Consider the following 20,744-nt stretch of genomic DNA (forward strand, 5'->3'; position numbering starts at 1 on the left):
GTGGGGGTGGAGGTAACCCACCCCAAGGGCAACACAACACAGACACAAACACGTCAGCTTAGCGGTGAAGGACAGACAAGAGTGGTTTTGGCTTTCAACCCAACTTAGGGCGGCTTTGAAGCGAAGGGCGGTAGCAGGGTAGAGGACTTTGAAGGAGCTGCCATGGAGTGAAGGGCACTAGCAGAGAAGGAGGCATGTGGTGGAGCTTCAGCCACGATGAGAGGAAGAGGGAACGTCGTGCAAACTTCCTTAATGACGTGCTCCTAGAGACCCGGTGCGAGATCAAAAGAATATGCAGATGATCCCAACAGTTCTTCTCCTGTTGAGGTGAGTCTGGGCTTCTAAAAGCAGGTCAATGTGAGGCAGCTTGTTCATATTTAACATAAGGCCTTTCTGGGAGGAATAAGCTGCTGGATATGCAGGTGAAAAGGTAATATTACAAAGGAGAGGTGAACACAAACAAGTACGCTTACACTTGGTGGTGACACTGTCAAAGCAAAAGCAGAATTTCATCAGACAGGCAGCAGGCCGACTTCGAAAACCCTCGCACTTTAATTGTATTATCTTTTAGATCACTTCTTAAATTAATCTCTACATAAGCTATGTTTTACGTGACATGGCAACAGAACTGCAGTCACAAATGCAAGAACTAAATCTGTAACCCCGGAGTTCCCATGACCTGGATCTTCAAAACCTCATGAAGCTTTGGTTCGCTACTCTTCCTTGTATTTCCACGTATTTTACAAAGTGGGACATTCTGGATGTATCTGTCTGAAACTAAACTGAATTGAAAACAAAAATTAAAAACAAAATAAAAACTAATGAAAAATACAAAACTGTTATAACTGACAGGCATTATGTTTAAGCTTTTGTGGGACAGTCAAAGGAAGAAGTAGCACCGACATTGTTACTGATTTTCTTTCAAGCTTACTTGAAAATGTTAATACACTGATGACTAACCCTAACTGGGGCCGGAACAAGCTGGTCAGTGGTCAAACATGGCCTCTAGCATTTCTAACCACCAGAGATGAAATGCAAGTAGTAGTTTAACATATCCGTGAATTTGTAGACTGCCAAAACACTAGCAGCGGTTTATAATAATACTCTCGGATAGGATTTTAGAACAGTGGAAAGTTAGCACATGGGCAATTATTTTATCTTTCCTCATGACGATTGTGAACAGTAGACTTGGAATGTGCACTTGCATGCATTTTACTGGCCAGTGCAGAGCCTTGCCAGTAGATATTGTGCTGCGGTGCGGCAAAAGTTGAGCCTGGTTTTTGCTGGAGCCCCTGCGTTGGCACCCTTGCTGCACTGTAGAACTGGCTTCATTCAACTGAATAAGGGGGCTGTGTATCTACATGCAGGACTGAAGACAATCTGAACACAACAAATATTAATAGTCACTTCATTAAACTATCAATTGATCATAGTCCCATTCTATAGGGTCCATTGCAATTTAAGTCCTCTAGATTACAGAAATGAAAAATTATGCTGCTTTGTATTCAATGTCCCCCAAATTATAAGCCAATGTCACATTCCACCCAGTCCCCCATCCCCCTAATTCCCCTAAGTGTTGACTTTAAACTGTTTTTGAAAACTGCAACACAGTAATGGTTATTTATAATAATTTGTATTTTAATTATAATTTCTGCAGATCTTCAGTACCCCGAGCTGCCGGAGTGGAGTGGCTCAGCGGCCAACAGTGCTGCGCTTGTATAAACAGCTCCCAGGGGTGACTGTGTGTTTAACTGTGAATGTGAAACAGGGCTTTACTGAAATACAGAATGAAGGCTCAATCACCTGTTCCTTTAAAGTCTTCAGAAAATCTTTCAAAGCTATTCTCATTCCTGAAGATTTGGTGGATCCTTCATGTCTGTCTGTCTGTCTGTCTGTCTGTCTGTCTCTTACTTTGTCTGGAGTCCATGAATTGAGCCTCTGCTAAGGTGTCTTTGTTGGGTTATTAAAACACTGTCTGGCAGGATCAAAGCCAGCCTTGGACTGTAATGATCACTGATGCTGCTGTTAAATTAACCAGACGTGAGTGCTGTTCACTCTAATGGGGGGTGGGGGGCTTCACTCCGCTAGCAGAGGAGGTGAGGAGAGGCGGTGGACCAGGTACGAGAGAGGAGCGGACGCCCAGGGAAAATAACGGCAGAACCTTAGCAAGAGACATTAACAGATCATGTAAACACTGTCTTCAGTTACTCAGAGATGTTTCATGATTAAAAGACATCTTATGATCCCAGATTACGGCCAGATTGGTAATGACAGGTGCGAGAGGAAACCTTGCTGTTACAAGGACTTGCATAAGCTTTTAATCTCACGTGAAGTCCAGCACAAACACTGATGAGGAGCGGGGAGAGTGGAAGGGAGACAGGATCACGATATATCTAAGAGATTGCAGAGGAGAGGGGAAATGGAGGGAAATGTGATGGCTGGATAGATGAGCTATTTTTATAATGAGGTCAGTGTGAGCTGTGGGATTTCATTCTCCTGGGAGAGACACACACATACACACACACAGGGGAACTGTGGCGATGTATCGCTCCTGCTGAGTAGGGCCACCTCTGTGCATAGGAGGAAGAGGAAGAGGAAGAGGAGGAGGGGGAGGAGACACAGAAGGGAGACGAACCCAAATGTCCCAGAGAGGATCTTGAGGATTTTGGTCATAACCTGACTGGTTGGAGCGTTCTTATTGGCTCCAGTACCAGGACACGAATACAGATGCTTAATTATTGAATAAGACAGACATTCACTCACTGCCTTTGTTTCAGAACAAACATATTCCTCCACTCCCATGACTCCAACTGTCTCTAATCCAGTCCATTTGGAAAACTTAATGACAGGAAACACTGCTACCAAGACACTTTATCTAGAACCTAATGGCATCCCCTCAAATGCAACTTCTGATTCAGCTGCATTTAAAAAAACTTTCTCTCCTGACTTTTTTGTTACTATTTATAGTATTTAGTACCTCTTATTTATTTTGTTTATGCTTCAGTTGAATATGTATGGAATATTGTTGAAGTTATGTGTTCTCGTACTTCTACACCTGTATCTTCTAAAAGCAACTCATGTCCAACCAAAAAGTGTTTACCAATTGGATGATCCTTCCTCCTCAGCTGCTCCCTCGCTCCTCCTCTTCCTGGGTGGTGCCCGGGTTGTGGTCCTGTCCCCCCCTCTCCACTCTCCCCCTGTAAAGACAAACAATAACCATTCAAATATATAAAAAGTAGAAAAAAGTTCACAACACTCAAACTCTAGAACTCTTTTATTTAACGTTAACTGTAGACATTTTTATTTCAAAATGTTTTTTAAAATGTTTTTATTCATAATTGCAAGTTTTCAAAACAGTGGCCCCCTCACCTTTAGCCTCTGTTAGCACAATTTAGCCAGTTAGCTCCTCTTAGCCACTGCAACAACAATGCCAAAGTCGGTCTAAATCTACCACCTACAGGCTGCTTCTGCACATAAACACAGTGCACACTTACAATACAATAACTAACTTCTCCTTTTATTTAGCTCAAGGCTACACATGGTGCCTTACTAGTTAGCTAACAAGCTGGGTGGGCTTGGTTTATTACTCCACATTAAAGTGAAGAGCCAGCACCACCGGCAGCAGCTACCTAATTCATTCAGTGTTACCTCAGCAGCGATGTGAATGTTAGAATGGCCTCAGATAAAGACGCACAGCTCCGTGAGAGGCAGCATTTTTCTCTTTGGTTTTACCCAAATGGATTGAGTTAGCTTGCTGGCAGAAGGTTAGGAGGGCTGAGGGCTGATGTGATTGGCTAAAAGGTGAGGGGGCGGGCACTGGTGACAACTCCACTGTCATAAAAAGTGACATGACTTTGTACTTTTTGGAAAAAGGGCCCTTTGAAATAACAATTAACAAAAGAATTGCGTTATTTTTTTTCAATAAAATAAACTATGTATAAATATGATTATTTATTCAATAATGTCTTATGATCTATTTATGATTTATTTTTATATTGATCAATTTGGGGCTCCATAAATAAGCACCCAAATGAGAGTTTTTCAATGCATTCACCAGAGGCTGAGCATTATTCCAAATTCCTGGAAGCATTTTGAAACGGGCGAAGGCTCTCTCACGTGATCTGCCTGCATCAAGGTATAAACTGTAACATGGTACAAGTACATTCAGCAGCGACAGGATTCGCACACTAACACGGCTCTGCATGGCCTGTTTCACAAACACACACGCACACCCTACAAACGCTCTCTCATGCACCCCCTTGCTCTCTCTAAATGCCTGTCGCTTTGGCCCTCCATTAAGCCAAGCGAGCGCTCGTTTAGCCAGTGTCTCTGCAGTTGGGGACGCAGGCTGCCCACTCAGTCAGATCCAGCCGTATTAAATAAATAAGGAGCGCTCTTCTGTGTAAATTATTCATTTAACACGCCTTATCCTCTTCCAACAACCTTGTTAGAGCAACTCAGGAGTGGAGAGGGGGCGAGAGCGAGGGTGGGGGGCAGAGGGGAAGAGGCAGACACCGCGGCTCATGTGCGACTCAGCAGAACCTGTGGTGCATCCCTAAGCTCTCTGGGCGTTCAGTCGTAGGGGGGCTAATTCGCCCTGACACCTCCTTTGTTTCAGGGGGGGGAAGAGCTGCATACACACAGCTACGTGTTTGCTCACATGCACACACACTTGAGCACACACCGACATTCACAAACTTAGAGAGAAAGAGCACAAGAAAGGAATTTTTAGTGCATATTCATAGAATAATCATTTTAGTTGTCTGGATAAATTATTGAGAAACGGGAGTTCAGGACACGCGATGCTGGAATGCGGGCGCTTTTTTTTGGTGCAGCCTGAACTCGAATCAGACAACACAGCAAGTCATCCACTCTAAACAAGCTGATTGTAATGAGCCGGGATGGGGCCGGAGAGGAAAATGCTTATTGTGAAGAAAACAAGTGTTCTGGAGATTAACCTGGAGGAGAAGTTAACGTTTGTATAATGTAACTGAAATCATGGGATGACTAAAAAAACATTTATTTAAGGTGAATTAGGGTGCGCAATAATTAAAATTATTCTATGGTTATTCATGCATATACGCACAACTTTTATTTAAATATGGAAGATCACACTGAGGGCAAGACCCATTATTTTCAACATTGTGAAATTACAAGTCAGAAACTAAACTGCATTCAAATAAAACCTCATTCTAATACTTGAAAACTGCAGTGAGGCAGTTTGTAGAGAAGGGTATTTAAATCTAAAAGAGAAATTAGAGCCCTGCACTCTAATGCCTCACATTACAGTGCAGGGCACGGGCAAATACCAAGCCAATGGCCAAAACACAGCTGAACCTGACGGGGAATTTCAATGGTTAATTTGCAGATAGTCCCAGGATCAACGCAGCACAGACAGAACCTGCGCTTGCGCTCGCTCTCTCTCTCTCTCTCTCTCTCTCTCTCTCTGTCTGACTCCAGTGTTCGGCCCCAGAGCGCGAGGTTGTTATGTCAACTCTGACAGTGCTCATTACCAGCCTCTACGCTCTGAATTGGAGTTAACAGGCTTTGGCCCAGGCAGAGGCCAGCTAGACCCGACCGCTACAATGGGATCAGTGTGTGTGTGTGTATGTGTGTGTATGCATGCGCTGAGAGTTAATCACAAAACGCTCTTTCATTTCTAAATCACGCCCCGAGGCCACTGTACATTACAGACGCACTGATGCACAGTGACATGTACTGCTGCTTATTTTCATTTTCACTCACAAACTCCTCCACATGAGGGCTGATCGCTGCATCCTGCTACCAACGAGCTTCTGTTTGAGTTTGCACATGTAACACTGCTACTGCGCTTTCTCAGTATATGGGAACACATAATTCTATGGTTTAAATGATAAATCACTTCTACCACCAATAACATGTCCTTCAAGGTGTTGAACATCAATCTCATCATGTAATGTTGCATGTTAGCATATGTCATGACACATTTGTGTAGAAATAATCAGCAAATTTACAAACTGACATGTTTGTACAAGCTGCAGATTCACCACATGGGTTATTTTAAAGCCACCTGCAGCAGGGGTTAGCCACCTGTGCTATAAAAAGCCGTAAATAGAGCAGTGAGCCTTATAATGCTAATTTCTCGCTGCAGATCAAGCCAGCAGCGTTGGTGGTGAAAGCCAACAAATCTGTCCACGCACTATTAAATTATTTTCCTCAAACACTTTTCCTTTTTGGATTTCGAATCCACAGCTAAACTTAAGCCTAGCAGCCACCGCTATTGCAGTTTGGCAACATATAAAGGAAAAGGCACCAGGTCAGGATGTAATGTACGATCCATCTATTTTATTTGATCATCTTAATGGGATGTATACATGTATACAATGATGCATTTACTTTATTTATCCCGCTTCATAGTGAAACCAGGAAGCTAACAGCTAACTGAGGGCCTTGATCAAACATTAAAGACAGTGTTAATAAGTCAACAATACAGATATTCATCTAATTTTAATTAAAATTTAATTTGAATATGCTGGTAGGTATACGTCCAAATTTGTTAAAATCACAGCATACAACTGTCGTCACTTTATTTGGATAGTCCACATACAGGTAGCTTAGACCCGCTTTAATTGGTTGCAAATACATTTCAGAATTTCCTTCTCCTGCTAAATGCACTTAAATTGTCTTGTTTATAAAGTAAGTTTACATTCTGAAAGAAGGAATTTTCAAAATGGCTGCTTTACCTGTTCAAGGAAATATGACATGATGCAAAAATTCTCTGCTATGAACTGGGTCGGAAAGTGGGCCCCCAGAAAAAAACAACAGTTGGAGAAACACTGGTTTATAGAATATTTGTATCATTTGTCCTTTTTTGTGGCCCCCGAGGGGCTCGAGCAATTTGCGCGAGTTTCGTTGCCACTGTATTTTCTCCTTCACACTTCACAGCCCGTTCTCGTTCCCAGGTCTTCAAATATAGACGCGAGTGGTGTTCAGTAGTTGCAATCTGAAACTTCACCACTCTATACATGCCACTAAATCCTACACGCTGGTCCTCTAATATATATAAACAAAGATCATTTGTATGAGATTGGTTTCGGTATTAGCAGTTACTTGATGCTGCAATATTACTTTCAGAAGTAAAACATAAAAAGTAACAAACAGAGAGACAGACCGGAGACAGAACGTAACTGATCGTCTCGTCTCCTGCTGCTATCAGGCGTCTCTACAGGCCTTGATGGTAAACCCCGGCCCTTGTCCGCCCCTCCTCTCAGACCAGCAACCACCTAGCAATGTCAATGATTACACTTGTGATTAAGGCTTTCCACTTCAAACGGGCCTGATGTTTACACAGGACCTGATATGGCGGATGGGATAAAGAGCAGGTAGAGCTCTGTGTTTGTGTCGGTGTGCGTGCGTGTTTGTGTGTGCGCGCTGGATGGGAGGATGAATGTCATTACGCCCAGGCTCTGTGGACACACAATCATAATGACACACCAAATGCCATTCTGCGTATTACAGCTGCTTCTTCCTCACGCTCTTACTCCTCCTCCACCTACGTAGGCCTATATAAACCACATTGTGCTGCGCTGACATATGCTGCTTTACATTCAGAATGAGTCTTCAGGCAGGAGGTGGTGGGAGGATTTTTTTCTTCAAGGCTTACCTAAGAATTTTGGTGGTTTTGCAACAGGCACTGAAAAAAAAATATTACCAAAACCATTTTAAAGTCAAATACCCGTGTCTCGTTGGACATGACGTCCAAGTCTTCAAATGTCTCACCAACTGTTTACTGACTTATGCTTCATTCTATCAGTTCTACTGTGTGTCTAAGTTTGGGCATGGTCAAAGTCCTTTATATTACCTTATAAACAAGTTGCTTTTCCCATATTTTTTCATCTCTAGGCAGAATGAAAAGGACAAAAGTGTGAGGTGTCCCACAGCTGCAGCACTGCAACCTAAATTAGCCTGGACCACATGAAAAGCTGTCGTCTCTATTCCAGGCCGGGGCGGGAAAATTACAGCCCTGCTCTCTCTACTCTAGCATTAAACCTCAATTAGCGCACAACTACACAGATGATGTCATCACTGAGGGACCCAAGAGCTCTGAAAATAAGGGGTGCATTAGCTTTACAGAGATAGACGCTCGCAAGCAAACTACCTTAAACTTCCAGGTCCTCTCTGAACGCCGCAGCAGCTGAGGAAAGTATTCCATCAGACGGGCAAGAAATAAGATGATGTTCTTTTGATATGGCCTGAAAAAACAAAAGACCAGAACCCGTGGCCTGGTTTGGCTAAATTTACCAGGAATTTTAATCCTGAGTCGTGACTGGAGTTTTCCCAAGAGACCAGAGGTCAGTAAGGTAGGACAAGAAAAACTCCTGTTTGACCCCAGTGACCTGGCAGGAGAGAGAGGAGAAAGAGGAGAAGGAGGGTGATGGGGCCTGGCTCCTGTCCAATAGAGAGCTTCTACTGCCCATTCCTCAGAAAACCAGTTGTACTTCACAACAAGCTCACATCATGCACTGAGGACATTTCACTCATTGCTGCAGAAATTTCACTCCCCTGAATAGTCCTGTTTTATTGCAACCTATTTTCATTCATTTGGCCATCATTCTATAGAGGATAAGGGATGGGTACCAATATGCTTCAGTACTACCAAGTATTAAAAAAAAGGTTCATAGGTGGTTCTCGAAGGGATTATCGACGGGGGCCGGTTCTAAATGAGTAAAAACCTGTATTTTGGGGTCATCTGTATGTACACAGGAACCCAAGGAGTAAGATAAGCATTACAATAAACATGGTTCTAGTGTCATTTTCACATAACACAGTCTTGGGTTTCTCTTTTCTTTCCCTCCTTAGGTCTTCCACCCTGCACACAGTGGGCAGCAGAGCAGAAGTCACGACAGACAGGGGGGAAAAAAAAACGGTTTAAAGTGTGGTTAAATTTTTGTAACACCTCATGAACAAGCAGAACACACATATGCAGATGTCTTCGACTGCTCGGACCGCAGACCATTCCTAGTCCCAACTTCCCCAACCACCAGTACGTTTTCGATTACCATATGGAGACTGTTAGGCTAACAGTGTATTGTTATAACCAAGCTAAAAACAAGTTAATCGTAAGCTAGGGATGCACCAATTCAACTTCTACGGTGATACCGAATCCATTACCCCAACTCCGGAGTACAGATCCAATACCGGTGAACCCATTTTCCCAAACTTATAAATGGCAGCAGCCCTGTTTCCATACAAATATAGCGCACATTTTAACCAAATTATAATTAGTAATTTGAAAATGAAAATGCAAATGAATGCTTGTTTCTATTATGTAATTATTGGGAGTTAGTACATCGAGATAAGCAGTTGTGTTGATAAAATGTTATGACATCTATCCATACAAAGCGAAAATGCCTCATGTAACTTTTATTTAATAAAAATAGATTATTTAAAAGTTAGATGGAGTTTTTTATATAGCTGTATAAAGCAGAAAAAAAGTAGTGAAAAGGAGTATTGTTAGGAATTGGTATATGTCCCAGTAGCAATAACAGGGGCATAACTGACTTGTTTAAACCCTGTCCTATTATCTCAACACTCATGTTTCTGGCCCTCCATTGTAACAATGTTATTGTGTTCCCAGATTACAATGTCAACATAACCGATCGGAATTATGTCCTAAAATCAGACCCAAGTTGTAATAAAGCAGAATTATCCTTTAACAGCGCTCTAGGTTTCCAACAAAAACATGAAACCCGGACAGAGCGCTCCCTAGTCGGTTATTGTAGTCTTATGTAGTCCCTCTTGCTCCAGGGTCACTGTTCCTTTATGTCGTACAAAGGAGGGAGCACCTTCAACACAGCTCAGCATGGGAACGCTCCCAGGCACCACCTCGTACCTCTCTCCTCTTTGTAACAGAGCAAGCCGCTCCCCACGCTGTGTGAATTATGCATTGCACCTCCCAGCAGCTTCTCACCAGTTGTTCGAGCGAGCTGCCCGAGGACCACAAGTCCTCTTCAGCGTACCTCCACCTGAAGAGACAGATCGCTCTCACATCTTCAAAGAGAAGTCAATCACGCCATAGATTGTTAGTACCACCCAGTGGGTTTACAAAACTTTTACTCCGTCTCTCACAGGTGCAGAGAAAGGGGATGGGGCCCACATTTCTCAGAAAGTGGAACAGATTTTTTTTTTTTTTTTAGAGCCAAGCTCTGACAAAAACTTCGAGCAGGGGTGGGTGGTGGGCTTTCAGGAAGGGGGGGTGGCTGAGATCAAAAGCCTGCAAGTTCCTGGCGAGCGGACCCAATCAGCCAAGAGGGCCAAGGAGAGGAGGAGAGACAAGCGCTTCCTTTTTAAATTGATCCCACTGAGACCCTCAAGGTTCCCCTCGCAGGACTCGCAGAAAAGCGATAAAAATCTGGCCCTGTGGATCTGACGAGGAACTGGGAGGGGGGGGGAAGGCGAAGAAGAAAGGTGGTTTCGGGGGGAGAGGCACAGAAAGAACAGAGGGGAACTGTGGGGAGAGAGGAGCCAGTTGAGGCAGATCAAGGGGAGACGAGGGAGACGAGAAGGGTGGGCTCATTCTCCGAGGGCGCATCCAGGCATCGTTGTGTGCCAGCAATGAGCTAGAGCAGGGAGGACTGGTGCTATCAGCTATCAAACCCGTGTTACACGTCTGATGATGTGCTCAACCAATCAACCACGGCTGTATCTTTATCCTGCCTAGGTCCTGGCAGCTGAAACGTTGGATTGGTTCGTGCTGGCCTGAGATCAGACTCTGGATGAAGCTGGTGTCGTTATCCACAGCATGTTGGGGCCTCAAAGGAACAAGCGCTATCAGAGCAACCCAGAGACCCCGTAGCCTGCCAGACACACGGCAGACCTGCCCAGTTGACACCAGGAGCACACAAACACACAATGAGGTGGTGTGTGTGTCCTCTCTGAATCCAGGGTTGTGTTTTACAGTACAATAGGGAGCCATTATCACAGGGTTCCGCAGTCATCAAACGAGGAAAATTCACTTTTGTGCTGTCAAATGTTATGACTGAAGGCAGATGAGAAAATAATTATCTGTAAATAAGATATATTCATTGAGTTTCATTCACTTTTACCAGGGATCTGCATTCACAACTTTCTCATGACTTTACAAAACAGGGTTAAACCACGATCCAAAAATGTGATTTCCTTCTGGTTTGTTAATATTGTTTGCCTTCTCAGAATCTATTACAAATGGGGAAAACAACCAGATTTCTACAGTTGAGCTGTGACAACAAAATGTGTCGAAAATAGCTGAAATATATTATCTAATTAAATTAATATGCAGCACATGTAAGTACATTCTTTCATTTCTGCACTGAAACCTCTGTATAATAGGAATCACAGCTATTCGTAACATTTTGTAATTTTTATACATTTTTAATACACTTTCAATATGACATTGGATTTAAAATATTCAATTATAAAAGAAGCAGTGTTTTATGTTTGCCTGACATGGAACATTTGCATTTGTCACGGAGAGTTTAGAAGGTCAGACAGCCAATGCCAATTTTTTGTCCTTAACCTGTCATGGCAGTCCTTGGTAGGTCACGTCACTGCAAAGCCTTGCTGGTAAAAACATGTGCGATCTCTTCCCAGGTCGGGGCACTACATAGTATCTTGTTAAAGCTGCAGTAGGTAACTTTATAAAAATAACTTTTTGTTATATTTTCTAAAAATTTCACTTTATTCTGACAGTAGTACATGAGACAGATAATCTGTGAAATAATCAGGCTCCTCTGGCTCGTTGTAGTGCTCCTAATGGAATTTGGAAGAATCCACCAGGCCTGAATGAAAACAACCAATCAGAATAAATAAAGGCTAAATAACAACGCTTTGGGTCCCAAAGCTTCAAGCCACCAACCCAAAGAGTCACTATTTGATGCCCTGGGAATAAGATTCAACAATCCACTGTCTTTCTCAGCTCTGATTGGTTGTTTTCCCTTCAGGTTATACTTAAAAATAACTAGTTTGTAATGCGTTGCCTGACCATGTCAGAAATAGAAATAGTGTTTATAGTTGGACCCAGCAGCAAGATGTGATAATTGTTTAACTATGGGGATAACCACGCACACTTTCAGTCTCTCCTGGAAGGCTTTCATAGTGTTCTGCTCAGTTGTACACTTAACAGTTGTGTAAAGGATTAGAAAAGTTTAAATCCTGCTTACTTTCTCACCTATGCACATATGGCCAATTGCTGTGTGTGCTCATTTCGGAAAGTCACAGAAATTGTCGGACACAGCCCACCTAATTTTGACATCAGAAAGGCGTGAGGGGACTTTCAAACCAAGAACAAGCTGTTTTGTCGAAGTATACTGAAGCCTTCATCCGTGTTCGGATAATTTATTGCATCAGACTACAAGCTCACATTGCAAACCTCAGAGCTCAGTTTTGATTTATTGCTCAGATCTGATTTGATTGTTTAGTTGATTACATTTTTGGAATGAGGCCCATATCAGATTGCGGTTTGAACAGGTCACTGAAGTGACTTTTATGACGAACGTCGATCAAGACTGACGTAAAAGTCACATGATTTGTAATATCACTGATCACACTGAGGTCACATAAGAGCCCAAAAAATATATAAATTCAGATCTGGGCCACTTGTGCCTGCAGTGGGAACGTAGCCCACAGAGCTCTTGGAGAGAGACACTGGGGAGACAAGCTTTTTACACCACATTCAACTTTGGACATTTAGTAACAGCTATACACACTTTTGCCCTTAGACAGGGTCAGACACATTTTACCAACTAGACACTTTTAAGGGTACTGAACCTGTAAGAGGGAGCAGGCAGCATTCCTCTACAGCTCAGACACTGAGGACAAGTAAGAGGCAAGGTGGACTAGCAGGCAGCAGCATTCAAACCCTCCAATATGATCCGAATGACCAGATATTAAAGGAGTGAATGAACAAAGTCTTTGATTATCAGGCAGTCTGGTAGCAGCACGGCTTAGCTCTGAACAATAAACCCACCTAACTGTAAGGGATGGCCAGTGCTGAGCATGAATAACTTACAGCCTCATAAATAAGCAGATCTCTACTAATATCATTAAAGTTTCCCTAGGGCTGACACGCCCCCCTTATTCCTGTGCAACACCTTCGTCAACTACCCTCCTCTCCCTATGACGAATGCCCTGAAATCGCGTAACTATTCAACATCAATATTTTGACATTTCATTCAGCTGACTCTCCAGACGGAGCCATTTATTTAACTAGCTGAATAAAAATTGGCAGGAGAGGCGAATTTACGTGACCGGGGCTCAGTTGCCACAGGTAACCTTTTTGGAGGGACTTAGTGTGGCAAATTGATTGCTGAGAGCGCAGACTCATCATGAGTGCTAATTTTCAGCAGCAGCGCACAGCGGAGCAGGGAAATAAGAGGCTCTATTTATAACGGAGGGAAACAGGAGTGGGGGATTAGCTTGTCATTAGAATAAAGAGCGCAGAAGAAGAATCAATTTCAGGGTTTAAAAAGCTGACAAACACAGTTCACTTATTCTTTCTCTCCCTCCCTCTCTGCCTCTGGGCTCATCTTCTGACTGAACAGCCCACAACCTGCAAGGTATGAAGGGAGGCTCGAATTTGAACTTCGACAACTCTTCTAATGTCTGTCCTCGTTGGGGTCTCTTCACTGATGAGAGTTTGAGAATGATTGAAAATGAGTGAGTCCTTCGTTCTGATCTCAGTCAGACTCTAACACTCAGCGTGACTTAATGCAGCACTGTTCATTGTCTCGGTCACATCACCCACCACTGACATCACATTTTATCATATATTTATCTCTGGTTATACATCCTATTTATTATTTAATATATATTATATATGCACATTTTATATACATACCCTTTACATAATTATATCTTCCTATACATATATCATTTCAATTATTTTAGTATTTGAGTACACTAGTTGACACTGTGCACTCCTAATGTCATATATAAATATTTTTTTTTGTATAACACACAATAATCTGCAATTATTTCTGTGCAATAGTCAATCAAACATACCTGTATATATGAAAGGTGTATAGAACCCTTTCTATTTCTATCATATCTACTATTTATTTTTATTTTATGTATATTCACCACATTTACCCATCACTCTTGAGCTGCTGTAACAAGGTGTAGGCCAATAAAGTCTATCATATCTTATTTTATCTTATCATACCACTAAAGCTAGTAATACTTGCATCTGTAGTCTGCATTGGGCTAACTTTTCGAAGATATCCTATTACTCATTTTTGATTGAGGAAGAAACCCAAGTACTTAATTTACTCCCTGCGGATTACACTATGCGAGTAACAAATAGCACTGATGCCCAGTTTGGAACAGCCTGTAAATTGTCTCCATGTATAATAGTCAGTACATTGTAGCCTGTAGAACCAACAAAATCTCATACATCCAGATAATCCTCGCGAGCCCGTCGACATCACCACTAAATCTCTGTGACATGATCCACATTGTTTCCAAATATGAGGGACTTAGCACAGTCAACATCTAGAGACAGGACGCACAGAAGATGGGGCCCTCAATCTGTCAGGAAGGGACAGGTAGGTAGGGACGGCAGCAACTACCCCGAACCAAATTCTTTGTAAGGAATGACATTTAATAAAATGCCTGCATGCATGACTCTTCAGAACTGAACTCCACCAGGGGGATGAAGACAATTTTCTCAAAAATGTGCTGCTATTAAAGTATTAGTAGTAATATTATCATTTTCATCACTGGCAGTCCACCTGGTCTCACTCAAGGTGCACGTCATGGAAAAGGCCTTGGAAAAAAAAAAAAACAGGTTTCCTAGTATGCCCTTGGGAACGAGACCAGGAAGGAAGCTTGGGGCTGACTACCAGGCAGAGAGGCGACCCAATGTGTTCGTCCTACCACCCCTTGCCACAAACCCCTCACCCCCTCACCCGGGTCATCGTGTGCCCGCTGTTTAACCTGGACAGGTCTTGGGGACAGGAACCACACAGGAAATGGTGCAACTCAACACGAGCAGGAACTCACCAGGAGGGGGGTGGGGGGTGAAAACAAAATACCACAAAGTAAACTTTTCCCACCAACGTCGTATTACAGCTAAGGCGAGTTTAGCAGGGCGGAGGCACTGGCGCATTTTCTCTTTTCAGCCCAGGTTAGGCCCACATAGAGGAGCTAAGCTGACTGTAGGAGGCAGTGAGGGAGGGATTTAACATTCACAAGGGATTGCTCAAGCAGGCATCAAAAGCAGGGATGAACTAAAGACAACCTCCCAATGTCGCCTGCAGAGGATGCTGCCAAGACTCTTCACATTACTAATACAGTACCGGGAAAACATATTCAATTAATACACTACGGCAGACAGCAATACTGGACTCTCCAATCCAATCCGCTTATGGAGCATCTAATAGCATACGAGGAGGAAGGATATTGTGCTAATTTGTCTTGTCTGTGGAGCGCTCTGACAGCCCCATTGATGCTGACATCTCTTTAACATGAGGTTAGTGGGTGTTTGGCCTCCCCTCCAGTCGTTTGTGAGCTGCAGAGCCTGGAAATGATTAGGCCTGGGAGGGCAATTAGCCTGAGCATCGCTGGGCTAAATATAGTCCGGCTTGGCCCAGCTCTGCTCCTGGGTCATATCCACACCGCAGCCTCCAACGCAGGCATGTTAGCTCAATCTGGATCCCGTTTGTTTTATGACTGATGCAAAGGCTCGGCTGACTCAGACGAGATAACATAACTCAGCCGTCGATCAGGTGTCCCGGGAGAAGAGGAAGTGAGTGGGAAGGAGTCGTGGAAGAAAAAATACAGTGATGACGTTTAAAAGGGAAGCACATGTTAACCTCGGCATCCAGAAAATATGACTTGGAGGAACATGTTCCTTAAAGTTGACTGACTCATATTTATTCTATCACATTTTAAATGTGTGCCCTGCTTTTTCACAATCAAACCTTCAGCTTGAATGCAGACCTCTTTCACAAGAAACATTGTCTCAAACAAACCGTGGTTGGGAAAACATGCTTTCCCACAGCCTTACACCAACCAAACGGAATGCAAAGAAAGAATGCTTTCCCATTGCATGGCTCCCTGCCCCTCCAGTCCCCGTATCTCCCACCCCTTGTGAGAGATTTTATCCTTAAAAACAGGAGGTTCGCCCACTCGTTCACCTGGGACGGCTCTTGGACGGCAGAGGCAAGCTAGAAGGTTATAGGAGCCTGGGAATGTTTAACATCAAGAAAGCAATCAGAACGTAGCTGGAGCTCTGGGAATTAGACAGGAAACATGGAGAGTAACCCCTTCCTGCCTGAGAGGAAAGAGAAGAGGAAGAGATTTGGGTTATGTGACGAAGGGAGCCTGTTGGCATTTATAGGAATAGTAGGTTTTTACAATAGCTAAATTTAGCCAGTTCACACTTTTTTAAGAACCTGAAAGGAACCAGTTTCACTTCTCTTGCAAGTAACACTTTTTGGCTGATCCCTTCCTACATCAGCGTTTAGAAAGGGTGATGTGTGAAGACCCAGGGTTCAGATGTCATACCAAAAAAGCACTGAAAGAAAATGTAATGGCCTCTAACTCAACATAGACTCCGCTTCAATTTCCCCATCACTGACTTTACCCGGCGTGTCTTTCAGCGTTTATAGACTGAGGTGAAACACAAGTGGAAATGTTCTGGCGCTACACTGAGCTCAGCACAAATTGCACAAGACAGCTCAGGAAACAGGGGTTTGCTTTGTACCCTGAGCAGAGAACACTTGTCAACCAGTAAGTCGCACCATAAGAGGCCTATTTCTGCACTGTCCTGTGACCGAGCCGGGCAACAAGAGTTACACGCACAAAGACATGTACACAGGAGTTGCAACAAACAAGTCTGCAGCCACACAAAAGCGCCATGTGATGCTATGCTCATTGTAAAGGAAACCCACAGCAAGATAGCTAAAGGTTGAGGTCCACAGTCTGACTGAGATAGTTAGCATTAGTCATTGTTCAGGAAACTGATTTGGTTGTCTATTTATACGAGTAACCAGGTTTCCAACTGGTTTTTGTTTTTGTTTTTTAAGTACGCATACATGATGAAGACTTCAGAAGGAGACCGTAACACTGTGACAGCAGTGTGGCAGGATGAGATCAGAGATATACAAATAATGATGCATCGTGTGTTCAAGGTGATTCCATTAGATTAAAACTGAAGCTCATACAGAGTAACCTCTATAAATTTAGATTATTGTGTTTCAGCGGTCTTGGAACACTTGAGTGTACCAAATCATTGTAATCATTACTGACTTATTGCATGTGCATATATTTACAGCACACAGATCACCAGAGATCATGTAAACATCGTCTGATTTCCTACCTACTTTTTCAGAGTTAAGTGGTTAGAGCACTCGTCTCATCTGAAAAAAAGAAGGAATTATTAAATATTTATGAAATATAATATTAGGCTTATTAATCTCATTGGAAAACTCACACTGGCGCTATATAACACAGCAAATGCTGCATATTTAATGAGTGAAGCAATTGCTTAAATTGCCATCTAGTAGCCACAATGATAAGGAGATGCATCAGGATCTGTCTGAAGAAAGAAAAATATACTTTTATCCCTGGGTGAAATTGTCTTTTCACTCTTTTTTTAATACACATCACACGACCACACACACCAAGAAGCGAGACACACACACACCACACACAACACACCACACACACACACACACACACAGGTCACACACACACACAGCTGAAATACACACTTCATGCACATGTGGACATGACAAATGGAAGATGGTGAGTGTGGGCTGCCGTTACCCTAGCGCCTCATGAACAGGTTTTGGGTTAGTTCCTTGCTCAAGGCACCTCGCAGTGCACAGATGTGAAACTGCAACCTCTCCAGCTACCATCCACCATGTGTCTTGGGACTTGAACCGGCGACCTCCGTTCCCAAGCCAAGTCCCTACTGCCACCTGATTCAGCTCAGCAAGTTGTTAGAAGTAGAGAAAGAGAGCCAGATCTGTTGCATTACACTGAAGTTAGTCTTCACCTGTGCTGACCAATTTCCTGTTCACGGAAACTTATGTGTGTTAAGATTTCATGATACCATTAACAAAGTTATTAAGTTATATTAAGCCAATCCTATAATAATCATATTATCCATCCAATAATAGATGTCTACATGTTTCACTCAATAAGTGAGACTTTAGACTTACCGGTGGCATCAGAGCAGAGGTCACGTCATTAGGATTCAACCTCTGGGGACCATGAATGTCTGTGAAAACCTTCATGGTATTCCATCCAGATACACTGCTGGCTTAAAAGAAATATGCTAACTGAAATATGCCTTTAACTGTGAGTGAAGACAAACTGTGGTGTCTACTTTGTGGAAATCAGAAACACTGTTTACATGACACGAGAGCGTGCTGCAGCACTACCCCAATTCCACTCAAGAAGCAGTTCAGGGAAAAGATGCAGCATTTCAAAAGTCAACACACTAGATGACAGCACCACCTAAATACTACCTACCAGAAAAAGCCCACTGGACTTAATCCCAGCCATAAATCGCATCCACTGTGCGCCCACTATATGAAATTCCCTGTAAGCCCTAACATTATGGCCATACCTGCAGATATTCCTGCAGCTTGTAGCAGCAGAATAAATCTGGAAAATACATCCATCATGAAGAGAGGTTATTTTGGCAGTGTGCGGCGATGATAAAACTGTGGACATGCTCGGTGCCCTGTTTATAAATTGTTTGTTAATCTATCATTCGCCACGAGAGGAATGAGATAACAATACGCTGTGGCTTACAGTCGGCGTGGCCACCGCGGAAAGATCGAAGCGTGTCCTTGGAGTGACATTATTTATTGAAATAAATTCACTCAAGCTGAAATATGTATAGCGAATGCATTATGAACAGTGCTTCTGATGGAGCAGAGAGGGCTTTAACTCACCATAACATTGGCTCGCTCTTTTCAACAGATGTCCCTTGTGTGACACACGGCGGGGATAATAGAGAGGAGAGGGTCTGAATGCTTTAATTTACCCCTTTCATGAATGGAAGGGATTTCCTTTTGATGGCCTATTTGAACGTATAGACAATTTAGAGTCCTTCTCCGAGCGGAGATTCTGATCTTAATTACTTTGTTAATTAGCTGTGATTCACAGGGAGAAGTCTTGCCCTATCCATGGTCCCTCTGCATTGCTGAGGGGGCTCCTCAAAAGCCCTCACATCCCCGCCCCCGTTTTAGAGCACCTATCCTGCTCTTGTGACACTGATTTGCAAGTCTGCCTTTGCTGAAGCTGGGCTTTTTTTTCCTCAAATGTCAGCAAACCCCATAGAGCTCTGGCTCTCTAATTCTACTGCCTGAAGAGAGCGGACCAGATCATCCCCCCCCCACAACCCCTCCCTAGTCCGCCGTAGACTTATATCACAGACGCATTCTGCAGATTTATGTTTATCGTTTTCCAATGAAAGAGGGACAGTCGGTGCAACATCCTGCGCGCTCCTCTCGCCGTGTGATAAATATGGCTCCCTCGCTCCAGGTGCCTCAACTTGGCCGATCAATGGAGCATTTAGCTAATCACAAAAGCAAGCCACAGTAGGAAGAATAAAAAGGATTGTCATAAGCAGTGGGTGTTGAGTGAACTCGCTGGACGAACAATGATGCTTTTCATTTGCACGCTATGCTTACACCAACGCTGCCTCGCAGGAAGTTATCGCTCATCAAGGTGGATCAAGCTTTTTTTTCCCTTCATCCCGATTACAAGCCACCTACAGCAGTTGGTGTCTTGAACAGGCAGTGCAGAACTTGAGCAAAAGTAGGTGTTTTGGCATGCAGGCTTGCTTGAGAGAACAGCAGGCCAACAGAAAGGAAAGGTAAGGTCCAGCTGAGGCAGCTGCTTGCTATTACTCCACCTCACCCCCCCTCCTCTGGCAGGAAATAAGCAATCATTTAGTACTGACAGGTACATGCTGAACCATTGCTATCTGCACTCTCAAACCAAACCAAATCATGGATTACAGCAGTTTAGTATTAACCTTAAGCCTTTCGAGTATCTCTGCCAAGGTTAGTCAAGGTATGAAACCTTTCAGATTGTGAGTGTATATTTTCCTGAGTAGGATAAAACATTAAGTAATACTGCTGTGGCACGCACATGTGAGTATATGTGAAAGAGATTTTACTTCTACTTTCAACAGCAAAGAGAGTATCAGCTCACACAAGCAAACATATCAGATGTACAAACCATTTCTGTGTGTGTGTGTGTATGTAACTTGCCACTGAGACAGAAAAAAAAACATGACGACAAACAAAGAAAAATCTCCCCTCAAATCCTCCTCAAACATGTGAGGTGCTTTTCTGCTCGTGAAAAGCAGTAATTTAGAGGCCTCTGGTGAGCTGTAGAGGGCTTAGCGTGTCCAACTGGATCTGGAGTGTAGCTGCAGACCTGCCTCAACGCACCGCCAGGTCACTGTGGCTGTGTGAAAATGGCAAAGCAAGGCCGGTATGGCTGCTTGTAGCTTGGGGCACATAAAGAAGGTGGCAGTATGATCAAAAAGCTGAGTGGTTTACCACTCAAGCACTGTGCAGGAACACGAGAGGTACGGCATTTATCTATACTTGAATACTATTACAGATCCAGTGTGTAACAGTTAGGATCTATTGGCAGTAATGGAATATAATATTCATAGGTCTGTTTTTATTATAATAACCTTAGAATGAGCCCTTTTTATCTACAGATGCCGCAGGTCGCCTTCCTTTGAGTCCACCATA

The 20,744-nt window shown here is 43.2% G+C and overlaps 1 protein-coding gene across 2 annotated transcripts in view; it reads right to left on the reverse strand.

The window, feature by feature from the left end:
* The window catches only part of znf438 (zinc finger protein 438), a 45,116-nt gene that overhangs the window by 13,167 nt on the left and 11,205 nt on the right, over nt 1-20,744 (reverse strand). For both annotated transcript variants that reach the window (XM_035671994.1, XM_035671909.1), the window contains exon 2: nt 3,101-3,197. The gene's annotated coding sequence lies outside the window, so the exon portion shown is untranslated. The remainder of the gene's footprint in view (nt 1-3,100; nt 3,198-20,744) is intronic.

Source organism: Morone saxatilis, unplaced genomic scaffold, assembly GCF_004916995.1.
Source record: "Morone saxatilis isolate NCDOM2014 unplaced genomic scaffold, NCSU_SB_2.0 Contig0, whole genome shotgun sequence".
In the NCBI taxonomy this organism is placed as follows: Eukaryota; Metazoa; Chordata; class Actinopteri; family Moronidae; genus Morone; species Morone saxatilis.